Below are 12,397 nucleotides of genomic sequence, written 5' to 3'. Positions count from 1 at the left end.
GGAGCGCTGCCGCGGCAGCGCTTTCAAGTGTGAGTGTAGTCAGAGCGGCAGCGCTGGGAGAGAGCTCTCCCAGCGCTGCATGTAAACCACATCCCTTACGGGTGTAGCGTGCAGTGCTGGGAGCCGCACTCCCAGCGCTGCTGCCCTGATTACACTGACGCCAGGGAGGTGTTTTTTCACACCCCAGTTGCAGCGCTGTAAAGTGTGAGTGTAGCCAAGGCCTGTCAGGAACTTTACTTTGTACATAAGTATTGTAGAGGACAAGTGGTCTGAAAAGTACAGGAGGATATTTGGGCTACTTCAGTAAACCTGAATTCTTTAAAAAAGTAATTCTCTCATGAATTGTGTGTGGCAATGGTAGATTTAGAATCTTAAAGGCAACCTGCCAAGCAAGAGGGAAAGGGAAAATGGGCTTGTATCCTTTCTGTTCTTTCTATGAAGACATCTGAAAGCTGGTGGTTGGGTTAATTATTTTTTCTTTAACATTAGAAATTCAGGTCCTAATTAGTGGAAATGGTAATATCACAAAAGTCAGGTGAGTGAATGTTAAGCAGCCGAAGTCTGGTCTCCACTACAAAGTTAGGTCCATGTAAAATTGTTTTGCATCAGTCTAATTATGCATGTGTCTACACTAAAAGAAGGTGGAGGATTTTTATGTAACTGTTAAACTCTGTTTTGGCAACGCCTATTAAGCATCAGTGACTAACAACTGGGAGGAAGGCTTCTTTGTTAATGATTCAGCGCCCCCACTCTGTTGATTTAATGTGTGAGAGATGGAAATGAAAATCCTCTGAGATCCTGAGAGGTCCTCCAGCAAAACTAGAGAAGACAGACTTGACAAGCCAGCTTTTCTTCTACCTGAAGTTCTCCATGTCCACTGAAGGTAGCACAAGAAGTAATCTGCTTAATCTACAGCCAGGGAAATTTAGGTTGGATATTAGGGAAAAAAATTGTCCAACCATAAGGATTGGTAATCTATTCTAGTACTTAACTAAGGAGGTTGTGGAATTCCCATCACTAGATGTTTTAAAGAACAGGTTAGACAAAACATCTGTCAGAGATGGTCTAACTATACTTGACCTTGCTGAGGGAGTGAGAGAGGTGGATGGACTAGAGTATTAGATAACGTCTCAAGGTCCCTTCTAGTCCTACATTTCTATGATATTTCTTAGGTAAAAACACATGCCAGAGACACATTCTGGTCTATATTATAAAGCAAAAAAAGGAAACCAGTCCAATTATTTAAAAAATCCATAGTAGGTCATCTGTAACAAGAGTTATAAAGCATTAGCAAACTCTGCTGATTTTTTATTACATGTGTATTTGCACTTGATTCTATAACACTGAACAAATCCACTTTTTAAGAAAGGGATTTTAAAATTATAAGATTTTAAAATATAATTAGAGATAAAGGTATAAAGTGAAGCACTGACATTAAAAAAGAAGTAAAAAGCTAGACTTTTATACTAGAGGTTTAATTACACTAATAGTTATAGCACATTTTGTATTCAGTTATATCCAAACAGTTTTCCATGTACCAACTTTAGGCTGCACAATTAGTCAGACTCTGTTTGCTGCTAAATACTTTAGTGTATGTGTTCTATTGTCTGAGTGCAAAATAATTTGCTGGAGTTGAGCTGAAGGGTGAGAACAGCATGTACCCAAGGAACAATTAATTATTGCTCTTATGTCTGTAGAGAGTCAATATGTTTTATGATGTTCCTATGATTTTTCTCTCTTCTTCCCAATCATATTTCCCCCTCTCTCTCCTCTCCCCGCCAGTTCCGGCTTGTATAGCTCCTTGTTTCTCCTCTCACTTTCCCAGTCACTGTTTTTGTTATAGTTGACTAACTTTACTTGAACAGCAGTGTATGGTCTACTCTGAACCTCTCTCCATATTATCACAGGAAAGGGAGTGGAAAGCTTAATTTGTGTGTGTGTGTGTGTGTTTTGGATTGCATCAGACAATTTGCTCTACTGGTTCAACAACATCAATTGCTAGTGTTCAGCATTACATAGCACAAAAATTTTGTAATATGGGTAGTTTTTAACAGATACAAATCCAAGTTTCTAAAATCCTATATTTATAACTGTAACGCTGACCACACAGAGGCATTGGCAGTGGGATCAAACTTGGGACCTCTGGAGCTAAATGCAATTAGCCTCTACTGCATGAGCTAAAAGCCACATCCCTGCTAGCCAGGGCTGTAGTAGGCTCATCAATCTCTAGCTGGCCTAGCCATCACTAGAGGGGACAAAGTGTAACTCCAAGCAAGCGGGGGATTACATAAGCAATTATGCCCTGTGACAGGGTCAGGCCAGATGGCTACAGAAGAGTGATAGAAGGCAGATATATTAGTCCCAGATTAAGCAGGCCCCTTTCCCTGGGTAAGATAACAGGGGCAGTTCCAGAACAAGCAGGAACTTGCTGAAACCAATTAAGGCAGGCAGGCTAATTGCCTTTGAAGTGGGAATGGTTGGGTCATTACACTAACTGAATCTATTTCCCCATGTTAAGTTCTCCTCATACCTTGTATGGGTCATCTTGATTATCACTTCAAAGTTTTTTTTTTCTCCTGCTGATGATAGCTCATCTCAATTGATTGGATTCTTACAGTTAATATGGGTACTTCTACATTTTTATGTTCTCTGTATGTATAAATATCTTCTGTCTGTGTGTTCCACTCTATGCATCTGAAGAAGTGAGCTGTAGCCTACGAAAGCTTATGCTGAAATAAATTTGTTAGTCTCTAAGGCGCCACAAGTACTCCTGTTCTTTTATAACTAAGGGCTTGTCTACATCAGAAAGTTGCAGCGCTGGTGAGGGAGTTACAGCGCTGCAACTTTGAAGGTGTACACATCTGCAGGGCACCACCAGCGCTGCAACTCCCTGTTTGCAGCGCTGGCCGTACTCCCGTTTTGTCTCGGGTGTAGAGGATCCAGCGCTGGTGATCCAGCGCTGGTAATCCAATGTAGACAGTTACCAGCGCTTTTCTTGACCTCCGTGGAAGGAGGAAGCCTCTGGTAATCAAGCTGGTTTCCTTTCCCGGTTTGCTCTCTCGGTCCTGGAGCCAGCCAGCAAACCGCAGGGAAGGAGACCTGCTTGCTCGGCGTTCCGGGACCGAGAGAGCAAACCGGGAAGGTTTGCTCTCTCGGTCCCGGAACCTCCGAGCAAGCAGGTCTCCTTCCCTGCGGTTTTGCTGGGTGGCTCCGGGACCGAGAGAGCAAACCGCGGCGTTCCCGGTTGCTCTCTCGGTCCCGGAACCCCGAGCAAGCAGGTCTCCTTCCCTGCGGTTTGCTGGCTGGCTCCGGGACCGAGAGAGCAAACCGCGGCGTTCCCGGTTTGCTCTCTCGGTCCGGAACCCCGAGCAAGCAGGTCTCCTTCCCTGCGGTTTGCTGGCTGGCTCCGGGACCGAGAGAGCAAACCGCGGCGTTTCCCGGTTTGCTCTCTCGGTCCCGGAACCCCGAGCAAGCAAGGTCTCCTTCCCTGCGGTTTGCTGGCTGGCTCCGGGACCGATGAGAGCAAACCAGCGGGGAAGCTGGTTTCCTTTCCCGGTTTGCTCTCTCCTCCCGGAACCCCCCTTGAAGCCGCCCAACAGCGCTGCAGTGTGGCCACATCTAACACCACTTGCAGCGCTGGTTGCTGTAAGTGTGGCCACTCTGCAGCGCTGGCCCTATACAGCTGTACTAATACAGCTGTAACAACCAGCGCTGCAAAATTTTAGATGTAGACATGGCCTAAGACAATCATACCAGGCAATCTTAGTAGTAAGTAGGGGAAAGAGAGATGGGGCAGGAGGTAAATGGAGAAAAGGTCAGGGGATTCAGGCTGGGGATGAGGGATTCGGAGTGCAGGAGGTGGATCAGAGTCCATATCCCCCCCACACTCCAACCTCCTGCCTCAGCCCGGAGCCCCCACCCATACTTTGAATCCCTTGGTCCCAGCCCGGAACACCCTCCTACACCGCCAGCCAGAGTCCTCACACACACCCTGCACCCCAACCCCCTGCCTCAGCCCAGAGCGCCCTCCCATACTCCAAACCCCTTGGCACTACCCCCCAGACCAGAGCCCCCTCCTGCACCCTAAACCCCACATCTCTGGCCCTACCCTAGAGCCCACACCCCCTCCTTCACCCCAGCCCCCTGAGCCAGCCTGATGAAAATGAGTGAGAGCGGGGAGAGCGAGCAACAGAGGGAGGGGGATGGAGTGAGTGGAGGCGGGGCCTTAGTTGAAGGGGTGAGGCATGGGCAAGGCCCTCAGAAGAGGGGAGGGGCAGGGAGTGGGACAAGGGTGTTCATTTTTTGTGAGTAGAAAGTTGGCAACCCTAGCTTAAATGAAAATGGAGGTTCAGGTGATCTTTTACCTATCTTAGGGGAGGAGAGCAAAGGTGAAACAAGATTATGATGATCAACAGATGGCTGAGGTAATGATATTGTAATGAAGGGTCTGTTTGACCACTCCGAAGCATTCATGGACTGAGGACTGTTCTCATGGGATGGACTTTATCTGAATAGGGGGAGAAATAGACTTCTGGGATGGAGGTAACACAACTGACTAAAGCTTTAACTAGGAATTCAGGGGAGATGGTTGGGAGATGCTCATGTAATTTCCAAGCCAGATTTTGATATTGATGGGGGTAGAGGGGAATCAAGTAAAAGAGGATACAGCAATGGAGAATGGAACAACAGAGGGTGGGAGAATGGGCAACAAGAGGAAAGATAATACCACTGACAGTAACAGTCAGTAAAATGACTGTACCTAATCAGATGAGGAAACTGGATAAACCAAGAATTAGTAATTAAAATGTCTGTTCACCAATGGAAAGAATCTTGGTAGCAGAATGAAGGAACTGGAACTACTAGTGCAGGAAGTGAAACCAGATATTCTAGGGATAACAGAAACATGGTGGAAGAGTTATCATGATTGGAATATAAGTATTGAAGAGTATGTGCTGTTTAGGAAAGACAGAAATACAGGGGAAGCTGTTGGAGTAGTATTGCATATTAATGATGAAGTAGACTGTAAAAAATTAGAAGTGATGGATTGGATAAAACTGAATCTGTGTGGGCCAAAATCACTTTGAGGAAGAAAGGTAACAGAGGCTCGACTCAGATAGAGCTTGGAATTTGTTAGACTCCCAACATCTGATTTGGGTATGGATCGAGACCTCTTTATTGTTTTTAATGAAATAAATACCACTGGGAATTGTGTGACTATGGGAGACTTTAATTTCCCAGATATAGATTGGACAAAAAGTGCTACTAATAATGGTAGGGCTCAGATATTGTAGCAAACTGATATCTTTACCAAATAGTCACCACACCAACAAGAGGTGATGTCATTTTAGGTTTAGTATTGGTAAAGTAGCAAGGACCTCGTAGAAGAACTAGTTGTAGAGGACAATCTTGGTTTGAATGATCATGAGTTAATTCAGATTAAACTGAATGGATAGGATAAACAAAAGGGTCTGCGCTAGGTCCTTGATTTCAAAAGGGCAAACTTTAAAATATTAAGGGTATTAGGGAAGTAGACTGGACTGAAGAAGTCAAGAATCTTTGTATGGTGGAAGCTTAGAATTACTTTCAGGTCAAAGTTGCAGAAGCTAGCTGAAGACCGCATCCCAAGCAAGAGGAAAAAATTTGTAGGACAGAGTTGCAAACTAAACTGCAAGCTGAACAAGCATCTCAAACAGGTCATTAAGAGAAAGCATAAAACCTATAAGGAATGAGAGAAGGGATGGATCAGTAAGGAACGCCACCTCTTAGAGATCAGAAAGTGTAGGAAAAAAGTGAGAACTGCCAAAACCCAAGCAAAATTGGACCTTGCAAAGGAAATTAAAACTACTAGTAAAAGGTTCTTTAGCCATATAAATAAAAAGAAAACAAGGAAAGAAGTGGAACTGCTAAAACTGAGGATGGTGTAGATATTAAAGATAACCTAGGTATAGCCCAACACCTAAGTGAATACTTTGCCTCAGTTTTCAATAAGGGTAATGAGGAGCTTGGGGCAATGGCAGGGTGGCTAATAGGAATAAGGATATGAAGTAGAAATGACCACATCCAAGGTGGAAGCCAAACTCAGACAGGTTAATGGGACCAAATCGGGGGCCCAGATAATCTCCATCCAAGAATATTAAAGAAACTGGCGCATGAAATTGCACGCCTAATAGCAAGGATTTTTAATGAACCGTAAACTCAGAGGGTGTACTCTATGACTGGAGAATTGTGAATAAAATATACACCTCTACCTCGATAGAACACTGTCCTTGGGAGCCAAAAAATCTTACCCTGTTATAGGTGAAACCGTGTTATATCGAACTTGCTTTGATCCACCAGAGTGTGCAGCCCCGCCCCTCCCAGAGCACTGCTTTACCACATTATATCAGAACTCGTGTTATATCGAGGTAGAGGTGTATTTAAGAAAGGAGAAAAAAAGTGACTCGGGAAACTACAGGTCCATTAGTTTCATCTTAGTTGTATGCAAGGTCTTAGAACAAATTGTGAAAGAAGAGTAATTAGAGACACAAAGGTAAATGGTAATTGGGATAAAATACAGCATGGTTTTACAAAAGGTAGATCATGCCAGATCAGCCTGATCTCTTTGTTTGAGGAGCTAATGATTTTCTAGACAACAGAAATGCAGTAGATCTAATCCACCTGGATTTCAGTAAAGCATTTGATATAGTTCTGTTATAAATTATTAGTTAAGTTGGAGAAGATAGGAATTAATATAAGAATCACAAGGTGGATATAGAGCTGGTTAAAGGAGAGACTACAATGGGTCATACTGAAAGGTGAACTGCCTGCTGAAGGGAGGTTACTAGTGGAGTTCCTCAAGGATCAGTCTTGGACCAATGTTATTTAACCTATTTCATTAACGACCTTGGCACAAACAGTGGGAATGTGCTAATAAATTGTGGATGATACAAAGTTGGGAGGCATTGCCAGTATGGAGGAGGAGTGGAATATCATACAAAGACATTTGGACTACCTTAAAAACTGGAGTAATAAAAATGGGCTGAAATTTAGTAGTACAAAGTGCAAGGTCATGCACTTAGGGACTAACAAGAATTTTGCTATAAGCTGAGGATAATCAGTTGGAAGCAAAAGAGGAAGAGAAAGACCTGGATGTATTGGTAAATCACAGGATGATTATAAGCCACGAATGTGATACAGCCATGGCTAATGCAGTCCTAGGATGCATCAGGCAAAGCATTTCCAGTAGAGATAGGAAAGTGGTTTTACCATTATACAAAGCACCAATGAGACCTCATCTGGAATACTGTGTGCAATTCTGGTTTCCCATGTTTTAGAAAGTTGAATTCAAACAGGACCGGGTATAGAGAAGGGCCTACTATGGGATGATCAGAGGAATGGAAAATCTACCTTATGAGAGGAGACTTAGGCGCTTGGTCTAACAACAAAGGATGAGGATACAATTGTCCTCTATAAATATATCAGAAGGATAAACACCAGGGTGAGAGAGGAGTTACTTAAGTAAGCACCAATGCTGATGCAAGAGCACATGGATATAAACTGGCCATCAATAAGTTTAGACTTGAAATGAGACCATCAGAGGAGTGAAGTTCTGGAACAGCTTTTCAAGGGGAGTAGTAGGGGCAAAAAAACCTAACTTGTTTTAAGACTGCTATTACTGCTATTGGAAAATATTTCCAATGCCTGGCAAGGGCACACTAGAGGACAACGACTCTTGAGTTCCCAGGTGTCTGCCTGGTGGGTCTTGCCCACATGTCAGGGTGTAACTGGTTGCCATATTTGGGGTCAGGAATAAATTTCCTCCCAGAACAGATTGGCAGAGATCCTGGGTCTTTTTTTGCCTTCCTCTGCAGCATGTGGCATGGGTCACTTGCTGATTTGAACTAGAGTAAATGGTGGATTCTCTGTAACTTCAAGTATTTACATCAAGATTTGAGGATTCCAGTAACTCAGCCAAAGGGTCTGTTGCAGGAGTTGACAGGTGAAGTTCTGTGGCCTGCAGGATGTCAGACTAGATTACCATAATTATCCCTTTAGGTCTTAAAATCTATGAGTCTGTGAGTCTATGAAGGGGTGACACTGAGACAGAGAAAAAGGTTAAGGACCAAGAGTACATCTTGCCAGAAACAGCACTTTTGGTCACTTACTGACAGGAAGCATTGATACCAGAAACATGATTTCAGGCAATGGAAGGTGGCAGAAGCACAGGAGAGCCCCACTTGTCTGATCAAAAATGAGAAATCAAGGGAGGGGAGGGGAGAAAATGCAGTGAAGAAGGAACAAAGTCATGAATGGTGTAGCTCTCTGGACACTGAAATGCTTATTATATTATTATGTAGCACCATACATATACATGGTCTACATGAGTGGTTCTCAACCAGGGGTACATGTTCCCTGGAAGACCACTGCGTACTCCCAGGGGTACATCAGCTCATCTAAATATTTGCCCAGTTTTACACCAGGCTACATTAAAAAATACTAGCAAAGTCAGTACAAGCCAATTTCATACAGACAATGACTTGTTTATACTGCTCTATACACTGAAATGTAAGCATAATATTTATATTCTAAATTATTTATTTGATAATTATACAGTAAAATGAGAAAGTAAGCAGTTTTTCAGTAAGAGTGTTCTGTGACACTTTTGTATTTTTACATCTTATTTGTAAGCACGTAGTTTGGGGATATGCGAGACAAATCAGACTTCTGAAATGGGGACAGTAGTCTGGAAGCTTGAGAGCCACTGGTCTAGGTGAACTGTGCTAAAAACAAAAGATTAATATTTCTACAGACTTTGTAACCTAAAGTCAGACTTGGTAGAGCACAGAATGAGATCATGTCATGAAGCATTCAGGTCTATGGAGCTGGAGAATATTTAGACTTTTGGAGGAGAGAAGAAGTTTGGCAACCATTAACTGGGAGTCTATCCGAAGCAGATGAGCCATATAAAAAAGGCATGGAGGTTGGATTTTTTTCTACAGAGGTCTTTTTTAAGACCTCCCCCTTTTTTTTCTTCTCCTCCTTCCCTCTGCTGCCTCCACCAACATGGGATTTACAACCAATATCAAATTCAGCTCCTTCCCATGCCATCTCTTCTTCCTTTGTCCCTTGGTTTATCTGGATCCACTGCTACTGTGATATTAGCTGCCACAGTTACCTGCCAGAGATTTATGATTGGACTCCACTGGGGGCCTAAGCAGCTTCCAAACTATGAGTGTGGTTCTCTTTTCACTTACACCAGTGTAACTCCATTGGCTTCATTGGAGTTACTTCAGATCCACACCATTGTGGCGGGAGACTCATGTTCAACCTTTTCTGTGCTTTTCCATCCTCATGAAATTTCTGCCTGCATGCCCTACTGATTTTTGGGAAGTGGTTCCTGTTGCTGACAATGAGATCCAGGAACTCTACTTAGGCAGACAACAAATTTGGACCCTGTGAACTATAGCACCCCACTCATTATAAGCCTTTGTTTTTTATTATTATAGTTTTATTGAAAAAATTCTCTCTAGAATGAAACATCTCATTCTTGTTCTTGGACCAAAAGTGATTTTGCATGTTGTGTGGAAAGCTGGGTAAAATTCTGTTAGATTGTTTCTCAGTAAGATGAACATGAAAAAGCTTTTTTCATAACTGGAACCATTTCAAATGCAGTTGAAGACTCACAAATGCCCTACTTTTTAACACAGCAACTTGATATGGATTTAAAACCTCACTGAGGAGCAGTGTATCAGAGATGAAGAATTTTGGTTATGAAATAACAAAGCTTTGAAAAATGTGTACTGCAAATGCATAGAATGGTTTTCCACTAATGGCCAAATCTTCCCCACTGTCTTTAATGGAAATTGCAGGTGATCATATGAGAGTAGAATTTGGCCCAAACGTTTAACATACGTAGTGCCACACTGAAAATCACATTCAGCTGGGAGAAGGATCTAGAGGCTGGAATTAAGTCCAATCTTTCATGCCCTTGCTGTTTTCTAGGTCTGTAACTCCTGAATGACAGGACTATGGCTATCCTGACAGTCTACAACTTCCAGGAGGTAGAAACCTGACCTGGAAAGCCTTCTCCTTAGTGACGTAGGGCCCACAGACAACCTGAATAGCTTTCAGATCTGACAATGACAGTTACAGTCTTAACTGTCACTTCAAAGCCTTCCAGAATTCTGAAGACCAGTTCTTTATATAGAAAGAAGGCAGCCTTTACAGCTTTGAGGAGGGGCAGGAGTATGGTGAAGGAAATGTTGAGGGTTTGGTGGTCTTCTGCTGAATAATGTAGATGGGCTGCTCTCTGTTGGAATAGTGAAGAAAAAATTATCTTAGCACTTCTGTAGTATGTTTCTTCCTGGAAGTACTTCATGATTCCATCATGCAGTCCTTACTCAGGTAAAACTCATACCGACTTCAATGGTTGTTTTGCCTCTTTAATGCCTGTAAAGATGCGCCTCTAAAAGAGGAAAATAACTTGTTTTCTGTCTTGAGACTAAGGGCATTGTATAAAGAGGCAGAATAGGGAAAGTGGAGTGTGAGGTTTCTGATTTACATATGTCACACAGTCTGAGGGAAGAGCACACAAAGTAACATAAGAGTAGGGAATATGGAGGGAGGAAAGAACAAGATTTTACATACATATCCCTTAATAAAGAGTGACAACTTAAAAAATGATCTTAGGGTATGTCTACACTACGGGATTATTCCGATTTTACATAAATCGGTTTTGTAAAACAGATTGTATAAAGTCAAGTGCACGTGGCCACTCTAAGCACATTAATTCGGCTGTGTGCTTCCATGTACTGAGGCTAGTGTTGATTTCCGGAGCGTTGCACTGTGGGTAGCTATCCAGTAGCTATCCCATGGTTCCTGCAGTCTCCCCTGCCCATTAGAATTCTGGGTTGAGATCCCAATGCATGATGGTGCAAAACAGTGTGGGCAGGTGATTCTGGGTAAATGTCGTCACTCATTCCTTCCTCCGTGAAAGAAACGGCAGACAATCATTTCGCGCCCCTTTCCCCTGGATTGCCCTGGCAGACGCCATAGCATGGCAACCATGGAGCCCATTTTGCCTTTTGTCACTGTCACCGTATGTGTACTGGATGCTGCTGACAGAGGTGGTACTGCAGTGCTACACAGCAGCATTCATTTGCCATTGCAAGGTAGCAGAGATGGTTACCAGTCGTTCTGTACCGTCTGCTGTGCCATTGTAAATTGGGAATGAGATGACGGTTATCAGTCATTCTGTACCATCTGCTGCTGTCATGGGTGCTCCTGGCTGGCCTTAGCTGAGGTTGGCTGGGGGCGCAAAGACAAAAATGGGAATGAGTCCCGAGTCAATCCTTCCTTTATGGTTTATCTAAAAATGGAGTCAGTCCTGCCTAGAATATGGGGCAAGTGTACTAGAGAACCAGTGTATCAGAGAACCAGAGAGCACAGCTGCTCCATGTCAGATCCTGCAGAAATGATGAGCTTCATGCCATTCACGGAGGGTGCCCCTGCAACTACCCCACCTGTTGATTCCCTTCTCCCCCAACCTTTCTGGGCTATCGTGGCAATGTCCCCAATTTGTGTGATGAAGTAATAAAGAATGCAGGAATAAGAAACACTGACTTTTTAGTGAGATAAAATGAGGCGGAGGCAGTCTCCAGTTGCTATGATATTCCAGGCAGGACATTAAATGGTGGGGGGGGAGAGGAGCCCAGCATCCCATTGCTATGATAGTCCAGGCAGTACAGAATCTTTCCTTTAGACATGAAAGGGGGGAGGGGGCTGATGGAATCAGCCCCCAGTTGCTATGATGAGGACGGTTACCAGCTGTTCTGTACCATCTACCAGGAATGACCGGGAGTCATTCCTATTTTTACCCAGGCTCCCCTGGCCGACCTCACCTGAGGCCAGCCAGGAGCACTCATGGGCTGCTGCTGCTGATAGATAGCAGTCATATTGTACCATCTGCCACCGGGGAGGGGAGAGGAGAGGATGCTGCTATTCATTGCCACAGCACCGTGTCTACCAGCAGCATGCAGTAGACATAGGGTGACATTGAAACATGTCAAGAAACGATTTTTTTCCCTTTTCTTTCACGGGGGTGTGTGTGTAAATTGACAACATATACCCTGAAACACCCCGGACAATGTGTTTGACCTTACAGGCATTGGGAGCTCTTCCAAGAGTGCAGATGCTTTTCGGAGACTGCGGGGATTGTGGGATAGCTGGAGTCCTCAGTACCCCCTCCCTCCCTCCATGAGCGTCCATTTGATTCTTTGGCTTTCCATTATGCTTGTCACACAGCACTGTCACACAGGCCTCTGTCTATCATAGCCTGGAGATTTTTTCAAATGCTTTCTCATTTCGTCTTCTGTAACGGAGCTGTGATAGAACAGATTTGTCTCCCCATACAGCGATC

This window comes from Gopherus evgoodei, chromosome 8 (genome assembly GCF_007399415.2).
Source record: "Gopherus evgoodei ecotype Sinaloan lineage chromosome 8, rGopEvg1_v1.p, whole genome shotgun sequence".
Taxonomy (NCBI): Eukaryota; Metazoa; Chordata; order Testudines; family Testudinidae; genus Gopherus; species Gopherus evgoodei.
Note: the sequence above shows the minus strand (reverse complement) of the source record.